Source organism: Grus americana, chromosome 4 (genome assembly GCF_028858705.1).
Source record: "Grus americana isolate bGruAme1 chromosome 4, bGruAme1.mat, whole genome shotgun sequence".
Classification (NCBI taxonomy): Eukaryota; Metazoa; Chordata; class Aves; order Gruiformes; family Gruidae; genus Grus; species Grus americana.
Window position 1 is genome coordinate 12,919 of NC_072855.1, and position 20,036 is coordinate 32,954.

At 49.2% G+C, this 20,036-nt stretch overlaps 1 long non-coding RNA gene across 2 annotated transcripts; it reads right to left on the reverse strand.

Annotated features, from left to right (window-relative positions):
* Positions 1–1,427: 1,427 nt before the first annotated feature.
* On the reverse strand, positions 1,428–6,412 carry LOC129206458 (uncharacterized). Of its 2 annotated transcripts, XR_008577148.1 has the most exons (5): positions 6,177–6,412; positions 5,626–6,064; positions 3,429–3,689; positions 3,140–3,249; positions 1,428–1,596 (listed from the first exon to the last, which is right to left on the reverse strand). It is a non-coding gene; the product is annotated as an uncharacterized LOC129206458 (long non-coding RNA). The 2 variants fall into 2 exon arrangements; XR_008577149.1 differs by lacking the exons at positions 5,626–6,064; positions 6,177–6,412 and adding an exon at positions 4,208–4,276 and having other exon boundaries at positions 1,457–1,596.
* Positions 6,413–20,036: the final 13,624 nt, after the last annotated feature.

Below are 20,036 nucleotides of genomic sequence, written 5' to 3' on the forward strand. Positions count from 1 at the left end.
TACAAAACGTGTAAACTGCACAAAGATTAAGTTTTGTAACCGATCTAAGGTTCAGTACGAAAAACTACCTAAAGGAGTACGCAAAGTCCCACTCATCAACAATTATCTGACCCTGTTTCATATTAAAAAAAAAAAAAAAAAAAAAAAAGTAATGCTAATCACACAGACAAGCCCAGGAACCCTCCACATGAGAATCTTTCCGTTCAGCCGGAGGCAGAACGAGTACTTACCACGGGCATCCTCATCTGGCTCTCCGCTGCTAGCAGAGCGGCACGCCAACGCTGTCCGGTACACGCCGTAGTACGCCTAGTTGCTTCTACGTATTTACCGCCGCCTGATTTGATACTCTCACAAAGAGATCGACGAAAAAGCCACCCTTTCTTTGAAAAAATAAAAACCAAAACCACACAGTTAAGGAACGGTAGGCGAACGTATTTCTAAATCATAACCCACGGCTTGCAGGCAGACCAAGAGCAGCTCTGACGATGCGGTACGCTCATCAAACATCTTTCACGCAGGAATAACAGATGTACTCCTTTACCACGGGACGCAGCCGGCACAGGGACAAATTTCATGCTGTTTTTGTCACACGACCGTCCTTCTGCACCAGCCAGTGGGTTCAGAATTAAGGACAGGACAGGCTAAACGCTCACACGAGCCTCCTATCCGTAAGAAACTATTAAAAATAGAAAAAAAAACTTCCACGTTTTAGATCGCGTTGCCTTAGGGACTGCCTCCTTCAAAGCCTGCCTGTGGGGGGGGGGGGGGGGGTGGGGGGGCGGGTGGGCGCGCACGCACGCGCGTGAGGCGTGGAAATCGGTCGCAGAATTCAGTTGCCTAACGAGAGACGGCCCTTCTCCTCGCAAGGCAAACGTTTCAAAACGTCGCACTCTTTTCCGATTTTACCGGCTGGTACTGGGGTTGCCCTACCAGCATGAGTTGGGGACCCGTCCCTCTGGGTCCGTGCGACGCCAAATTAAATATTCTGCAAGTAACCGAGCAGGAGATGGAAAGTAAGCTAAGATGCTCTCTGCCGTACAAGGTTTGTTCGCCATCGTCCCCGAGGGAATCGCACAAAGCCCACGCTTGCCGAACCGGTACGTCGGAGGCCCTACGGGAAACGGCGCTGACGTTTCGCCAAGCTCTTCTCCTGTCAAGAAGAGGACCTTTTCTGCGGCATCCCTATTGGCGTTCGGCCTGCTTTCGGCTCATTCTGGCAGGTCAGCTTTCAGAGAAAGCCTGAGATTTCAAACCGCCAAGCAACATTCACCATTCTTGCTCTCTGACTACGGGGAATTTCAGCGAATCGGAACGCTACTTGGAGCCACGTTCCGGGTCTGTTTCGCCGCAAACCAAATATCTAAGCCACGGACCGGGCGCCCGTAGAAAAATTACTTTAAAAGATTAAAGACAAGCACAGTACTCACTTTTGTGAAATTTCTTCCGGTAGCGCCATCAATTTAGCGGCCGAACCCAGCCGTCGAAATTCCGGTGCAACGGAGCGAGCAGGAACGCGTCCGTGCCGCTCTTCCCTGGCCACGGAGCCTTCCGCTCTACCCGTTACTGCGAACGTACGGAGCATCGGCGCAGCAGCACCTGTGGAATAACGCACCGCCCACAGCTATACAGAAGAAGAATCCGAGACGACGGTAGAAGACCCCAGACCAAAAGTCACCGCGGGACTAAGGGACGCGCGGACAGCGCGCGAGGGGCGGGTGTCCGGGACCCAAGCGTGGAACGGCCCCGGGATTTCTTTGTTCGGGGTCCCTCTCTTTGGAGGCGCCCCGCCCGGGCCGATCCCGCTGCTGCACCTTTCAGTTACGTTAATTATTTTACAAAATCCGACACCCGGAGACTGCTGCCGCCGGAAGCCTCGGGTCGAGCCCGAAGGAGGAGGAGGAGGAGGAAGCGCGCCCGAGAAGAAGCGTGCGCGCGACACCGTGAACGGGGTGCGAACGCTGGGGCGGCAGCTGCTCCTCCTCAAACAGAGACAGAGAGAGAAAGAAGAGGGGGAAAGCCACAGGGTACAGAGGGCGGAAGTGGAAAAGAGGGGCCGGGAGCCGGACAGAGGGAGGTGGAGAAAGAGGCCGTCGGAAGGGAAGGGACGGGCTGCGGGGCAGAGGGGGACTTGCCAGCGCCAGGTTCGCGGTTCCACCCGATAATCGTAAAGGTCTCTGCCAACCTCGACGATTCGGTCGCTTTAAAAAACAATCGGGATCTCGAGGCGGACCGAGGGAGAGACGGAGAATATAAAAACGGTCGCGGCTAAGAGGGCAGAGAGGGAGGAATCGCGAGACAGGGAGAGGCAAGCCGGGCAGGGGAAAAAGTCCCGACAGGCTTCTGCAGCGACAGGGAGGAATTGAAGATTCGAGAGAGGGAGCTGGACAGAGAGAGAGACGGGGAAAGGTAAGACGGTGGCGAGCTACCGGGCAGAGAAGCAGAGTTTAATGCCGGGGACCGGGAGAGGGACAGAGAGGGAAGGAGAAAGGAACGAAGGGACGGGCTGCGGGGCAGACAGGGAGGAAGGAAGGAAGGAAGAAAGAAAGAGGGACAGGGAGCCAGACGAACCGCGACGGGGAAAGAAAAAGGTACCGACGGGCTAGGAGGCAGAGAGGGGAGACTTTAGAAAAACAGGGACGGGGAGCGAGACGGAGCCAGACCGAAAAAAGGAACCATAGCGACGGGTGCCGGGACAGAGAGGCGGGCCTTCAAAACGAGGGGCAGGGAAGAGGCTCAAGAGGGACGGAGAAAGAGAGAGACTCACGACGACTCGCTACGGAGCCGAGAAGGAAGACCTCGAACAACAGGAACGAGGAGCCGCACAGAGAGAGCCAGAGATGGCAGAAATACCGACAGGCTACAGGACCGAGGGGGAGGAATGCAGAAACAGTGGCTGGGGGCCGGACAGAGAGACAGGGAGAGAGAGAAGGAAACAATAGCCACGGGCTACGGGGCAGAGAGAGCGAGGACCTAAAAAAGGTGGGGACAGGCAGCCCGTCAGAGCGAGATGGAAAAAGAACATAGCGGGGAGCAGAAAGCAAACCAAAAAACCCCACAGCGGGGTGGGAAAGCGAGGGGGGCAGAGGAGGGCCCGCGACGCAGAGGAGAGGCGATGGGGCCCCGCGGGCCCAGGACTCACCGCAGCTCTGGCTCTCGGCGCTGCCGGGAGAGCTTGCCAGCGCAGACGCTTCTTTCTCCCGCTCTCCGCCTTTCCTTTGCTGTCGCTCCGGTCGCTCGGCTGTCCTCCGCCTAAGAGAATACACGGGTGTCTTACAGCTCCGAGGAGACGAGTCTGCCTAGATGAGTAGCCTGCCTCCCTGCCTCCCTCGGTACGCGGCCGCACCGTGCTTTGGATTACGCGTGGCGACCCTGCGGTGCCCGTCGGCAGCCTGACCTGCCGCGGAGCGCAACGAGGGATCTTTCCTCACCCGGCGAGGCAGGCGCTCTCTTGCCTGCAGCGGGAGGCAGCTGCCGGCCGGAGAGCCTTCCATCTCTTCTTCTTCTTCTTCACCTTTCTCTGGCCATTCCAGCTTCCCTTAGGGCAGCTCCTGTCCACGGCCGGTAAGCGCTCCGCCGCCTGTCCCTTTTCGCCCCCACGCCACGAGGCGAGCCAGGCCAGGCACAGGCGAGGCGGGTGCAGTCGACGGCATCCCCAAGGGAGGGACGGGCAACCACGTCCTCAGCGCGGCCTGGGAGAGGGAAAGAAAAAGCAGTGGCCGTTACTACCGGAGGTCGGCCCTGGCCGGAGACCCTCCTCCTTCTGCAGGGGCTTCCGGAGACGCCGCTCTTTCCCCGCGCTGCTGCCGCTGCCGCCGCCGCCAGCACCCCTGTTCAGGAAGAAAGCGGCACAGGCGAGGGCCAGCTTGCCGCCTTCACGCCAGGGCTCGGGGGCGGCCTGGGGCTGCCGGACAGGCTTCAGGAGAGCTGCTGAAATCGGGGGCTGCTGCACAAGCTGAGTGGGGCTGGGGGAGGCTCAGGGGGAGCTCCGGCGATTCGGGGAGGCGCCCAGCACCTGCGCCTGGCAGGCCGTGTCCGCCTTCTCGTCCCCCGTCAGCTCCCGGGACTCTCTGGGGCTGCCCTGAGCCGGCTCTCGCCTCCAGCGGAGCGGCAGCCTGCGGCAGCGGGCGGATGGAACCTTCCCGTCCCGCCATCCCCGGGCTGCCAGCGGGCACGACACAGCCTGCACCCGCCGCCGGGGCTCGCTCACCTCACCGCTGAGCCCGGCCCTCACCCGCCGCCGGCACCGGCGCCCAGCGTGCCGCCATGCTGCTGCCGCGCACCGCGCATGCGCCGGACGGACGGCGTGCCGGAGGGGCCGCAGCCGCCGCGCGACGGCCGGGCTGCAGTACCGCCCTTCGGCCACGAGGCGGCAGCAGCGGAGGCGGCGCTGCGCGCACCCGTGCGGTACCGGCGCTGCAGCACGGTGCTTCGGCTACGACGAGACAGCGGCAGCGGCAGCAGCAGCAGCGAGCTCCCGGCCGGCGGCACGCGCCCGGGGCGGCACCGGCGCTGCAGTTCGAGCGCCCGCCGTGAGGCAGAGGCGTTTCCTTATCGGGAAGCAGCAAGGAGCGCGGCGGCAGCAGCCCGCAGGCGTTGCAACAACGCAATGCCGTTACCGGCGGGTGGCAACGTGGAGCGCGGCGGCGTCTACCCGCGTTCCCGCCGTTCAGTCGCCGGGGGGCAGGAGCCAGCGCCCCTGCGCGGCGCTCGTGCTGCAGTACCGAAAATTGGTCACCAGGCGGCAGCAACGAGCCGGGTGCCGCGCGTCACTACGCATGCGCGGCTCCTGAGCCGCAATATCGCCTTTTGGTCGCTCGGCGGCAGCGGGGAGCGCGGTTTGAAACGCCAGTGCGCATGCGCGGAGTCCGACCAATCGAGCTCGTCTCGGGACACCGGGCAACGCCTCGCCACGCATGCGCTCTCGTAGCACGGCCGCACCGCTGCTCGGGAGCGGCTGGAAGCCTGCAGAAAACCACTCGAAACCGGCAAAAAAACCCCAACCTCGCGCTCCTGCGAGAGCAAGTCGGGCTGTCCGGCAGCCACGTCCGCGAAAACGACGCCTCCCGGCACGCACTGGCAAGCGCCGCGTGGCAGCCATTAGAGTGCCGTAAGACTACACTTCCCGGCGTGCTCCGGGGAGCCAATATGGCCGACCAGCAGCCGCGTGCCCCAAGACTGCAACTGCCGGCGTGCCGCGGGAGGCAGCCTTCCACGCTTCCTGACCCTGCGGGGACACCGTCCCGTGCCCTCACCCCAAAGCCGACTCACCCGAAAGCCCCGCCGAGCCGCGACGGCAGCCCCGAGCTCCGCAGCGCGGCTCCGGGCTGGCGCCCCCCCCCCCGCCCCCGCCCCCGCCTCCCCTCAGCCACCTCCGAAAGGCGCGGACGCCCGCCGGCTCCGGGCAGCCCCCGCCGCGCGGCTCCGGACGGTCTCCCCGCCCGGTTCCGACACGGCGCGCACCCCCCCCCACCCGCCGCACGGCTCCGGGCAGCCCCCCCTCCCCTCTGTGACACGGACCCCGCCGCCCCGCCGCCCCCCCGCCTCTCCTCGGAGGCGGCACCGCTGCCGCCGCCCTCCTCGGGGCTTTCCCCGGGACCCGCCGGTCCGTCCCGCTGCCCCGCTCACCTTCTCCCTCCGTGCAGCCGCAGCCCGGCGACGCCTCCGCTCCTCCCTCGGCTCACAGCAGCCCCTGCACGCCGGCAGCCGGTTCCGGGGAGGGGCCGTGGCTACCCGCCTCACTGCCCGCACCTGGGGCTCCTCCAGCCCCAACCCCCAGCTGGAGCCCAGCAGGAACAGGGGGCCATGGCCTGACCCCCCCACACCTCCTCCCCTGCCCTCCATCACGGCGCCTCGCCCCCCGCAAAGGAAGCGCCAACGCACCCGGGAGGGCGAAAGAGACGGCGAGCCTTTATTCGGTCACACGCTTTTTAAAAAGAAAAAGCTCTCTCAGTAATTTGCCTGAGAATCACAGCTTACAGTTACTCAATGTCTTCCGGTCTCACGGGATGAGGCAGAGGTACAGCTGATTCCGTCTCCGCATCTCTGGACAGAGCTTTTCTCGTATCTGTGGCAAAAGAAATTAAAAAAAATTAAAAAAAAAAAGATATTCTAAGACGACAGTCCTTGCACAAAGCCACCTTCAGCGAATTCTCTATTACAATAAGGTCGTTTCTAACCCAGAAGATTTCACAGAATCATAGAGTATCTCAAGTTGGAAGGGACCCATACGGATCACCGAGACCAAGCCCCCGCTCCACGCGGGACTACCTAAAACTAAACCGTGCGACTAAGAGCATCGTTCAGACGCTCCTTGAACTCCTGACAGGCTCGGTGGCTGCGACCGCTTCCCTGGGGAGCCTGTTCCGTGACTGACCGACCGCCCTCTCAGTGAAAAGCCTTTTCCCAACGTCCGGTCTGAACTTGCCCTGACGCAGCTTCGTCCCGTTTCCTCGGGTCCTAGTGCCGGTCACCGGAGAGAGCGGAGGTCAGCGCCTCCCCCTCCGCCGTCCCCCTCGAGGAAGGTGTAAAATTAGAATTAGAATCACAATTAATTAGAATGCTTTCATAAAAATAGCCATGTTCTAATTGCTAGAAATTACCTGCAGCCCAGTCAGAGTCATCTATAATTTAATCTGGTAATTACAGTTAGAATAGTTCAATTAAAATGTGTGATAATCACACATTAGAAAACACTTAAAATGTATGCATTCTTACACAATTTTGATTAACTATTTAAATATAAAAATTATCTATTTGCTATTAGTTCCACATCAGATGGTGTACGGCAGGCAGTATCTTAGCTTGCTTTCCATCTCAGGCTCGGTTACTTGCAGAAAATTTAATTTAGCATCAAATGGAGCCACGGGGAAACGTCCCCAACTCATGCTGGCAGGGCAACCCGACTGGAGTTGGTAAAATCGGGAAAGAGTACAATGTTTTGAAATGTTTGCCTTGCGAGGAGAAGGGCCGTCTCTCGTTAGGCAACTGAATTTTGTGGCCGATTTCCACGCCTCACCCCCCCTGCGCCCCCCCCCCCCCACTTTGAAGGAGGCAGTCCCTAAGCCAATACAATCTAAAACTTGGAATTTTACTTTTTTTCTTCTTAAATAATTTCTTAGGGATATGAGGCTTGTGTGGGTGTGTAGCTTGTCCTGTCCTTTCTGTTCATAATTCTGAACCCACTGGCTGGTGCAGAAGGACGGTCGTGTGACAAAAACAGCACGAAATTTGTCCCTGTGCCGGATGTGTCCCGTGGTAAAGGAGTACATCTGTTATTCCGGTGCGAAAGATGTTTGATGAGCGTGCCGCGTGATCAGCACTTGCTCTTAGTCGCACGGTTTAGTTTTAGGTAGTCCTGCGAGGAGCAGGGGCTTGGACTCGGTGATCCTTATGGGTCCCTTCCAACTTGAGATACCCTATGATTCTAATATTCTTTACGTATATTTATAGAAATACAGACAAAATAACGTAAAAACCCAATACACTGGGACAGTTCTGTTTCTAGGATTGACAGTGCTCTTTCTGCACTGATTTTTGAGGTTAAGCACATGGGGACTGCAGCACTGGAGAACTGACAAAGTCAAAGAAGCATATGGCTGTTGTAACAACTTTAAGGCGGGCAAACAGTGACTGGAGTTTCCATTTGAGAAACTGCAAGGAAGTGTTTGTGAGTGGTTGTAGAGTAATGGTTTGCTTTTTAGCCTGAAGTTACCATACATGTATCACAACACTAGTTAAAAAGTCAACGAGTTAAGCTTAAAGACGAATTCTTCAGAGGTGTTGGGAGCTACATCACTATGCTTTTCTCCCCAGGATACTACGTCAGCAGTAATAAAGGCGGTGAGGTACCATGTTTGTTGCTAGCTCTGATGACAGCATCAATGCTACTCATTTTTGTTAGTCCATTCCTTGTGCTACACAGTAAGAAAATTACTTTTATGCACAAATACCTCTGCAGTTGGAAAATGGCAGAGAAAACAGAGCTATGGGGAGGCAGTCTTGTATCTTAGGTGGATGAATAACATCTTAAACAGCTTGAGTGTCCTCTACAATGTAAGAATCTACAGACAGCAGGCGTTGACTTTCACTTTTGTAAGACTGGCAAAGTAGTATCTAAGGTTAATAAAAGATGCTACAGGGACAGGCTAAATGTCATTTCAGAACATGATACATGCCAAACAACCCTGCTAGATTTCAAAAACTATCCAAAATTGATCAATATAACTGTTTGCAAGTAGTTTGTAAAAAGGTTCCAATCATGGAAACACTTTCAAGCATGGTGCTTTTCCTTATATTTTCTTTGTAATTCTGCAGAGGAAAAAAAAAAAAGAGAAAAAACACTGTCAGAAAAAAAGGGACATAACAGCTCCATAGTAAAGTAGACAGGACAGCTATATATCTAGTACTGGGTATATTCCTTTTTCTAACAGAGTCCTTTGTTTGGTATTGTGGTGGGGTGACCCTGGCTGGGGGCCAGGTGCCCCCTGGAGCCACTCCATCACTGCCCTCCTTAACTAGACAGGGGAGAAAAGGCATAACGAAACGCCTGTGGGTCGAGATAAGGACAGGGAGAGATCACTCACTAATTATTGTCATGGGCAAAACAGACTGAACTTAGAGAGGGAATTCATCTAATTTATTACCAAGCAAAACAGAGTAGAGGAATGAGAAATAAAATCAACTCTTAAAACACCTCCCCCCACCCCTCCCATCTTCCCGGGCTCAACTTCACTCCCGGCTTCAACCTCCGCCCCCTCAGCAGCACAGGGGGACGGGGAATGGGGGTTACGGTTAGTTCAGCACACGGTGTTTCTGCTGCTTCTTCATCCTCAGGGGGAGGACTCCTCTCATCGTTCCCCTGCTCCAGCATGGAGTCCCTCTCACGGGGTGCAGACCTTCAGGAGCAAACTGCTGCAGTGTGGGGTCCCCCACGGGGTCACAAGTCCTGCCAGCAAACCTGCTCTGGCGTGGGCTCCCCTCTTCACGGGTCCACCGGTCCGGCCTGGAACTTGCTCCAGCGTGGGCTTCCCACGGGCCGCAGCCTCCTTCAGGTGCCTCCACCTGCTCCGGCGTGGGGTCCTCCACGGGCTGCAGGTGGAATCGCTACACCCCCTCATCCTTCCTCCATGGGCTGCAGGGGGACAGCCTGCTTCACCATGGCCTTCACCAGGGGCTGCAGGGGGATCTCTGCTCCGGCGCCTGGAGCTCCTCCTCCCCCTCCATCTGCACTGACCTTGGTGTCTGCAGAGTTTCTTACATCTTCTCACTCCTCTCTCGGGCTGCAAAAGCTCTCTCTCTCTAAGTGTTTTTTTCCCTTCTTAAATATGTTATCACAGAGGCGCTGATTGGCTTGGCCTTGGCCAGCGGCGGGCCCGTCTTGGAGCCGGCTGGCATTGGCTCTGTCAGACACAGGGGGAGCTTCTGGCAGCTTCTCACAGAAGCCACCCCTGTGCCCGCCCCCCCCCCCCCCCAAACCTTACCAGGCAAACCCAATACAGGCATTTGAACACAAGCTGTGACTTTTTCTTACTGTCACATTATAAAGGGTAGAAGAAGGGAGAAAAGGTGGGGAGAAGGGGAGGGGAGAGGGAAAGGGAGAAGAGAAGGCAAATGTTTTCTGAGACATACAGGGAGCAAAAGTGATTGTATAGACTGTATCAGAGCAGGCAGAACAGCGTGCCTATAAAAAGGAAAAAACACATTTCATTTAACAAAGGTGAATTTAACATGAAACTTCAGGAAAACCTGTTACTTTGCCCAAGTACGCAAAACCTAGTACAAGAAGAATGGTACCTAAAGCTATGGAAAGGAAAGCCTTTGTGACGGTGCTAGTGGAAGAGTCAAAGAAAATGTTTCCCTGGGCCAGCAAGTTCCCACACAGGCCTTGAACAGAGATCGGGAGTTGCTTCATGATGTCCTGGTTTCAGCTGAGAGGGTTAATTTTCTTCACAGTAGCTAGTATGGGGCTATGGTTTGGATTTGTGCTGGAAACAGCGTTGATAATATAGAGATGTTTTTGTTATACGGAGCTGTTGTTGCTGAGCAGTGCTTACACAGGGCCAAGGCCTTTGCTGCTTCTCGCACTGCCCTGCCAGCACGATGGCTGGGGGTGCCCAAGGAGTCGGGAGGGGACACAGCCAGGACGGGTGACCCTAACTGACTAAAGGGATATTCCATCCCTTATGATGTCATGCTCACTTTATAAGAGCCTTAGGGAAGAGGAGGGACTGGGGGGGGGAGGCGGCAGCGTTTGGAGTGACGGCGTTTGTCTTCCCAAGTCACTGTTACGCGTGACGGAGGCCTGCTTTCCTGGAGATGGCTGAACAGCTTCCTGCCATGGGAAGCAGTGAATGAATTCCTTGCTTTGCTTTGCTTGTGCGCGCAGCTTTTGCTTTACCTATTAAACTGTCTTTATCTCAACCCACAAGTTTTCTCACTTTAACTTTTCCAATTCTCTCCCCCATCCCGATGGGGGGGAGCAAGCGAGCGGCTGCGTGGGGCTCAGCTGCCGGCTGGGGTAAAACCACGACACATGGCAACAGAATGGACTGTTAACCTAATGCGTATAAAGTATAAAATACATATTCAAGTCTATTCAAATCTATTACTGTTGCCTGCACCCCACAGTACTACCTTGATCCATGCAATAATTTCTGCACTAGCCTTTTATGTGTGATGATCATTTCCACTAACAGGAATACATGGATAGATATAGATATATAGATACAGATATAGTGTGTGTAGATATATATACACACATACATATCTATCTCCATACGTACAACGTGGATCCCTCCAGCAGCTGGACTCAGACACTCAGTGCTTCATTATCACAAAGCTTTTATCCAAACACCATTGTGACTTGCCCTGTTCACTTGGAAAAACAGGGTTTATTCTCTTATTCTTTGCATCATCTTATATGCTTGAAGACCAGGGAGGGGCATATCCCCATCCGTCTCCTACTAGACTTAGCTTCTGTAGTACACATGGAGACCTGGTACATCCTCCACTACTGCCCTTTTCTCATTCAGTGTCATACATTCAGCTTCAAATTCTAATAAGCCTTAAAATATAATCTCTATGGACAGTCTTTGGTTTGTTTTTTTTTGGTTGCTTTTTTTTCTTTCTCGTGTTTTTACTCTTGCTATCCACAAAACAAAACCACTAGCTTCCTGAAAGCAGCTGTATTTTCTTTATAACTCCTTGGATTTAATAAATTATATCAATCCTATGTCTTAAGAATCTTGGTAACAGTTGGAAAATGATACTCTGAGCCCATTGCTTATCATCATAAATTAGCTTGGAGGAGCTGGGTCAGATTAAGTCCCGGTCTGCCCAGTGTGGTGGCAGTAGTCAGGAGGAGATGCTGACAGCAGGACTGTCAGAACTGAGCGCATACAGGTGATAATTCTACTGAAACATCTCCAGATTAGGAACTTTTTCTAGGACACAGGTTTTATCTGCATCTCTCAGTTTAACAGCCACTGATAGAGTCTCGTTGCATGAAGTAGTTGGATTGGTTTTGGAACTCATTCATGGTTTTGGCCTGTACACCATCCTCTGCCTATGAACTCTAATTATGCCCTGTATGAGGAAATGCTGGGTTTTCTGTTTGTTTGTTTTAAACTTCTGCCAGATCATTTTATTCAATATCTGCTACCTCTTTTGTTAAGAGAAATAGGAATAAGCATTTTTTTGCTTTTTCAACACCATACACAACCTTAAATACTTCCATCACATATCCCCTAGGCCATTTCTTTTAGAAGCTAAGGAATCAGAATCTATTTAATCTCTCCTTCCTCAGAAACTCTGACAGGTATTTCATAACCATTGTTTTTCCCTGACTTTTTCTAATTGTACTTTATCTCCTTCAAGATGGCAGGATCAGAAGGGCATGAATTCTCCAAAAATGGCTTCACAGTGGACTTACACAATGCAAACCAGTGTTTTCTGCAATGTTGGTCACTTGTATACTCCTGGCTTTCTATAGTCTCTTGGGGTTTTGTTCCATGTTTGAACAGTGTTCAGTGCCATTAAGTCCTGCTAGATGACCGTAGCATTGGTAACATGATATGAATAAATAATACAAATATCAATGATACAGACACACTATTACTACTACTAATAATAAAGATTCAGAGACCCCAGCCATGCTTTCCCTGAGAAAACATTCTAAGAGTATAAATAATTTTCTAGCTTCAGCTCCCAGTCATTGGATTTGCTGTTTTTCAGTCTGATAGAGTAAAGAATCCTCTGCACTAGGATGTAGAGACAATGCACTTCTGTACTTCTAAGCTGAAATCTCCTTAACAACATAATAGGATAGCGCTGCCTCTCTTAACAATTGCGTCACTCTAAGATGTTACATAATTTTCACTATGATCCAAAATATTTTCTTGTTTCCCACAAATATGCTGCAACCTGCAAATAAGACCTACACATTTCTATTCCAGCTGGTCTGTATTTATTATTATTTACTGTTCTGGTTATTGTGTTATTTATAATCTTCATCCACAATGACTAGAAACACCTGTTCAAATGAATGATAAAGACATGGGAGATAACAGATTGTTGTAGCATCTGATCAGAAACTCGTCTGATGAGGTATCAGAATGTAATAGAGATTCGATGCATATTTATTTAATTTAGTTTATAGTTTTATTAAGTTTATTATTTAACTGGCGTATTTAGTTTAAAAATTAGCGTAGAATGTTCTGAAATGGCAAGGATCTTTACTGATTTTGTTGTCCCTTTAAGTCGGGTTCACTAGCCCAGTGTGCAATAAGCCAATCTTACACACGGAGACGAGATATTGTTTATTCCATATTTGAGCAAAGATGGGTGCTAGGTAGTTTCCCACAAAGGTAGCACACGGGTAACAGTTACATCATATATTTACACAGTCCACGGTGTTAGTTCTGCTACTATTCACATCTTCTAAACTACAATTGGTTAACTCTTCGCTCGCTTTGATTTAAAGACAGAGTACCTTCTAAATTCACTACGCGTGTTCAGTGAGTAGGGGTCTTTATCTAGGGGTGGGTATTTTTAGCACTGGAGGTGTGGTTTTCATATTCTAACGACACAGTTCACTCTAAGGACACCAATTAGAGGACTTTTGCTGACTTTTGGCTCTCAAGGATGTGCATCTCCTTGTCTTTAACAAGTGTTCCTCTGTTCAAGATTCCTTTGCTACATTTTATCTAAGTATACCTCATTCTAATTAAATACATTTGAAGGTTCCAAAGATGGTCCTCCTGCTCTCAAATCCCTGGTTATCTTATTCTCAAGCAATAAACAATAATGAATACGCAGCTCAGAATACACAATCTAAATGTTAACTCCTTCTTTCATATTTCAGCCAACAATTTTAGCCTGAGATCTCCAGCATGTATTCTTAGACTAAAATCCCTTCTGAAAAATGCAGGTCTTACTTTAAACCTCCATTTCCTAATAGATGAGAGGGCAGGGGCACAGGCAAAAAACACGGCTACTTTGATGCAGAAGTGACTGTCAGTCCTTCTCCCTATTCAGCCTCACGTGTTCCTGCTGTCTACCCGCGTGTGCCTACACGCGCATATGCCTGCCTATACATGCCTATGCACGCCTGTGACCGTGTGTGCACATCCAGGTGTGCCTGTGAGCACGTATGCCTGTGCCCACCTTGCACACGTCTGTGTGCACAGGTGAGGGTGTGCAACACGGCCCTGGCCGGAGGGAGGAGGAGTCCAGCCCAGCACCACTGCCTGCGCTGGCTACCTGCCGGAGGCAGCCCTGGGCAGCAACAGCCAGAGCCGTCTGTCCGCCGGGATTGCTGCGCCGCTGCTGGGCATGTCTGCTGGCACTGCTGTGCAGGTAACCCCAGCGCCGGCCACCACCTGCCTGTGCAGGGCTCCCCTCGCACCACAGGCCCAGCATGGCTGACCACGGAGGCCCCTCACGGGCCCAGACTGGGCACTTCTGGCTGGCAGTCAGCCTGAGTGCAGCATGGCTGCCACAGACACGTCCCCTACAGCAGGGCCGTGCCCAGCCCACAATGGCTGCCACAGGCACGTCCCCTGTGGGCAGGGTCCCCATGGACGGGGAGAAGTTCCATCCTGACCCTCCTCCCAGTGTTTGTAGACGTGGCGTTCAGGGACATGGTTTAGCAGTGGACTTGGTAGTGTTAGGTTAACAGTTGGACTCGATCTTTTCCAACCTAAATGATTCTATGATTCCATTTCTGGAGGAGGAATGGCACCAGCAGTGTTTCACCCATGTCATCCAGCCTGCCCATTTACTGTGAAACCTGCCACGTTAACCGCACGCCCTTCTCCAGCGGGCACCCACCGCGGGCAGAGCAGAGAGGCTCTGCCATTACCACAGCACTGCAGCAGAACAGACCGGGCTTGCAGTGGGGGAGGTCGCCTAGTTTAGAGACCACAACTGCCACAGCCACCTCAGCACTTCCTTGTATTCCAGGTGGGACACGCAGTTGAAATGTGCAGATTTTATGGTGTCAGTCTTGTGGGCCAGAGGACAAGCGCGGCAGGCTGCTGCGTGCTGTGTTCCGTTATCCTGAGTATCCAGTCACAGGGCTCGTGAGTGAGGTAGTATTGCTTTCTAAAGCTTTTGAAAGAAAAGTGTACAGGAAGCATGAACCTGTAAGAATGTTACAGTGAGACTGAAAATTTAAAGACTCTGAGGTCACATCGAGGATACAAGGGGTTTGGGTTGTAGCACACAATCTAAACACACAGAACTGTGTGTGTAAGCAGCGGGCATTGTTGTGACTCAACCCAGCAGGCAGCTAAAACAACCACACAGCTGTCACTCCCCGCTCCCAGTGGGATGGGGGAGAGGATTGAAAATAGAAAAGAAAAAAACCTCGTAGGTTTAGATAAAGACAATTTAATAGTAATAGTAATAGTTTCTTACACCAATTTTTATTTGGTAGAGGAAAGTGGTTTGAGGAGGGAGAGATTGGAGCAGGGGACTGACTTCTCTCCACAGCATTGTCCCTTGCCAAACTGCGGATTTCCTTTGTAAATCTAGTCATGAGTTTTGCTGTGAAGCAACATTAACTCCTGCTAGGTCTTCTGTGTTACTGTACAGCTCGTGGGGCAGCTGCATAGGAAGGGAGGCCGTAGCATCTGGGGAATCAATCTGCACTGCAGGCTGGTGTGTACTTCTTCCTGAGGATGCAGGCCTCGGGATCTGTGAGGATGTCTTCCCGCTCTCCTCTACCAGCTTCTGCCTCCCCGCGGGGCAGATTTGAGAGCAGCAGCTGTTCCAAACCTCCTTCCCAAAACCGTCCCCGCAGCAGTTCTGGCTCGTTCAGCCTCCTGCTGTTCATGGTCCAGCAGAATTTGGTGTTGATGGAGAAAGAGAAGACTGGCTTCTTTGATCTGAGGTTTGTGATTTCAGCATTGCTTTTAGTTGTTCAAGGGCAAGCCCTATTCAGTCACGGCTGAGAAGATCCTGTGCAGAACCAAAGCAGAACCCAGACCACAGTGTTAGATTTCTGGGTCTAACCATGAGCAAGGAATTACCTTAGCTGGCCAGGTGGAGGTAGAGAAAGGAAAGTGGTATCTTAGATCCTAACTTCTTTGGCATGTAATGGTCAGTTCTGGGTTACGGTGAGGTAGCTGCTTCCACTGAGGATGCACACACCAGAGATCTCTCCCAGTGCCATTAACTAAATTGCTGCATTCAGAAAACAAGAGATCACTCCTCTGCTGAAGGTGATGTGGCTATTGCCACTAATCATTTCACACACTGGATTAATGGCTAGAAAAGACATCCAGAACATGCAAGGTATGGATTCAATGCTGTTCTCAAGGTGAAGAGTTTACATAAGATACCCTACCTCTCAGAAAAGTGCCCTGACCATCAGGTTAAAGCATATTTCAAGGTGTAATGGAAAGGAAATAAGAGTCCCCTCTTGCTCCATCCTGTTTCATTGTGTTGAAAAGGATTCAAGATGCTTTTTGTCAGGGAGTAGGAGAAAAAGAAATAAAAGTGAGTTTGTCTGTCTGTAAGGCATTACTATGGAGGACAATTCTAGTCTGCTCTGATACGTGCATTATCGCACAATTTCATGTGCACTTACTAAAGCACCCCCAGTGATGATTGCCTATCTACAATTATATTTTGAGGCTTATAAATTATGCAGGGTTTTATCCATTTAATATGTATGTTGACTTCATATCATTCTAGTTTCTTAATCAAGATGCCAGGCAAGATAGAGTGTATGTCCTCTGAGGCTTCATTAATCATACATATAATCTCATCAAAAAGATATTACAATACCTAAAAAGTTTTAATTCTGAGAGTTCCAGCACATCACTCAAGCAGAAGTCCCTCATGATAACATGACTTTCCTCAGAGCATTCTTGACAGGTTTTATGAGTTGGTTGGTTGTTCGTAGGGGCACTTGGGCATATGCATTATGCATCATCTTGTCCTTATTTTGCTTTATATGTCAACACACTGGTTGATAAGCATTCACAATCATTTGCTGCATCATTTTTAGTGATTCAGAATTAGAAAATGCCTTTTTCTAAGCTCCTATAATGTTATAATTCCTCTTCTTTTAAGAAAAAAAAAAACTATAAAGGTTATAATGAGTGATTTTAACACTATGATAAAGTGACTATTCTTACTAAGATTTGGTAATTTTATGTCAATAAAAGCACAAGCCTAAAGCCCCTTATTTATTATTGGTTATAGCACTGGTGTATAGAAAAACATATAATATCTTCTGTTATATAGGATCTTGAATAATTTTGTTTTCAGTAGCTTGATTTTATGCTAAGTTTTTTTGCTTGCTTGTTTTTATGCTTTTGTTCATCCTGACCTATTTAAATAAATGCCTTCCTTTCTAGGCTAGGCAGACAAAAAGATTTACAACAGAGGCCATCCACACTGCATAGCCACTTCATGGCTCAGGTTTCTCCATGGCTTGCTGATTTTTTCTGTAGTAAACCCACTTATTTATGTAGCTTGATCTGTTTTCCACATGAGAATATTCATGTTTCCCAGGGTCTTGAAGCTTAATCAGAAAATGGCACATTTTAAAACCAGATAGTTTGAAACTCCAGTGATAAATATATGAAAATAGTGACACAGGTTAAGACCCGAGAACTTGTGGCTCACAGCAAATGCTTTGGGAAGAGCGTAGGAAGAGGGTGAGTCTGCAGTGATGCTGCTGCAGACCGCTGTCCCTGCCTCCAACTATTCGCAGCTCGTGGACTTCCTGAGTCGAAGGTGACATAAACTCTTACCTTTTGCTACTTCTGCTGCTCTTTTGGTTAATTTGCATTTGGTTATATTAAAATGCATAGTGTGCAAATGAGCCTGGTTTGATAAACAACTGTGTTAAGCTCTTATAAATGATTCTTCTTTGCAGTGTCAGTGTTTGTGCCTTCTGTAGATTTTATGAGGTAAATTTTTATGTATTATCTGGTTTCTACGTAATTAAGAAAAAAAATGGATTGCTGTATGACTGCAGTGGAAACATTTTACTGAATAATCCTCACGTATAGATATGTCCAGTTTTTCCATTAACGAGCTCTTAATCTATTCATTGAGGGGTTTCATTACTTTTCATAGTGATATGGTGACTAAAAGCAAGTGTGTTTAAATTGAATGCTCAATAGAGGGAAATTATACTCTGCTGACATTGCCGTCTTGAGCACCTAGGCCTATATCTAATCCTACTAAAATCTACTGATTAATGAGATTTATTTTGCATAATTATGCAACTATGTTTTAATTTGTTATTGGCTGCATTATATCACTGTTTCTATGATTTTGCTTGGTATGTACATTATGACAACTATGCTATTGCTATCTGAATCATTTTGTGTGGTCTTTGTTTAAACAGGAACATTATGGTTACTCTGGAACTTGCACAGCTCTGAGAGGAATTAAAGGTTAACAGGAATGGTTCAAAGAACTCCTGTGCACAAAGATCCCCTGGCTGAAGGGTAAAACTCACAGTCCTAGCAGCTGCAGGTTAATATCCTCTCTAACCGCTAATGGAAAAAAGAATAACTAGTTATCAGTGCTTTTTTTTCTAAATGCAGATTAAAATACTTATCGAACACTTTTTCTGCATCATTAAAGAAATTCTTATAAGCTAATAGCAGGTTTATACTATTTCGAGATTGTCTCTTGTTCTTGATGTGTTTAAGGAGTATCTTTTATTTTTCAATAATTTACAGGCTAAGTTTTTATTGTCCTTAAGCCTGTTGACTATTACTGTCTGTTGGTGCGTTTTGTTCACCATTTTCTGTGCATTTCCTTGCCAATAACATGTATTCATTACTACCGCATCTCAGGGTTTTCTTGGTTTCACTCCCTACTTCTGTGTAAACAGATCACTGTCAAAGTAGTCATCTTCATAGCTGTAGGACTGCAGGGCTTAGCTACCCAGAAAGGCATTCTTAACTTAAACTCAAAATTCACATTTTTGTGGGTTTTTTCTTCTCACTTAGAGTGAGGTTGGATCCACGTTTTGCTGGTTCTTATATTAGAAAGGAGATGGAGACTCTCCTTAGTATTCTTTAACCAGTGCCTTTGGTGTTGCCTCTCATTTACACTATTTTTAGACTTGGCTATTATTTAATGGGTTTGTATAACTGGAACAGATTAAGCACATGTGATAATATGCAGAATGTCATCAGCACTTACAAGTCATTCAGTATGGCAAAGTTTTCTTTCTGTCCCTGTCTTTCTAGTTCTGAAAAATTGACGTCTTCTTGCATTGAGCAAAACGTACATCACCGTTAGCAACTAGCTCTGACAGTTGCTAAGTTCTGTTTTATTGAGCAATAAGTTAATGTCATATCAGCTGCTAGAACTAACAGTTTTCACTCATGCACACTGAATTATGGTGTAATCCCTTAGGCTAGGCTCTCTGTCAGTTCACTTGCTGCTTAAATGAAGATGTGATTTTACCGTAGCAACCAGTTAGACTATACAGAATTCTTCGGTTACCCAGCCTCATCACACCTAAGTGTAAGTGGTGTAGGCTGTAAGAGACTTGGGCAGTTTACATTATACGTCAAATATTGTACAGAGAACTGCATAAATATCATATTAATATTGCTAAGCAGAGATTAAGACACCACAGTTATGAAGGAATTAAATTCATTAGTTGATAAAGAGCACAGCTGATGAGGGATCCATTTTACTAAAGCAGTTTAAGATAAGCAGTCCTGTACAGTGTCAAGCATAAGAGAATTCATTCAAATTCCGTGAAACTGTGTCTTTTTCAGAATCAAGGCTCCTTTTTCTCTCTGAAACCAATGCAAATCAAAGACCCAACTCTTCTAGATTTCTGACTGCTGGATGGGTTTTGTTTCCTTGTTTGAGAAAGCACTGGGGGCTTGCAGAGTTCAGCAGTATGAAGCCTCATCACAAAAAATACAGACAGACAAACATTTTCCCAGATTCAGTGAAGTAATTTAGTAAACTCTCCTGTAAATTGTAAACCTCCAGAAGAGACACTGATTAAAGTGGTATCTGGCAGTTTTTCATTTTCCAATGAAATTATATCAGGTTACTAGTCAAAGCAAGATACCTACACGTATGTACATGATAGATATGTGTGTGTGTGTATATATATATATATATATATATATAAACATTTTCACCAGTTCTGAAATGTTAGCTTCAGTTTTGAAATTCAATCTGTGACCAGTCTGTTTTGCCTTCACTGACAAACATCCTAGAAATACAGTTTTTTTCTGATGATACTTCAATTAAATAGAAATGCATTTCTTGCTCTTTTCAAGACGTAGAGAAATTCTTACTCCAAAGTGCTGGAGGCTGTAGGAAATACGGTAGCTTGTCTCATTGGTGAACATAGCAGAGTTATTTGTCTCAGCTGAACGTACCACACAAATTACCGGAATGCATACTGGCCTGGGTTCTGACCGGAGCCCAACTGTGTAAACCCAGGGTCACCTCAAACTTTTACTAAGCCTGCTGGGGATTTACACAGGTGTAGGAAGAAAGAAGCTATTCTAGTTCATATTGAGAAGGTATGT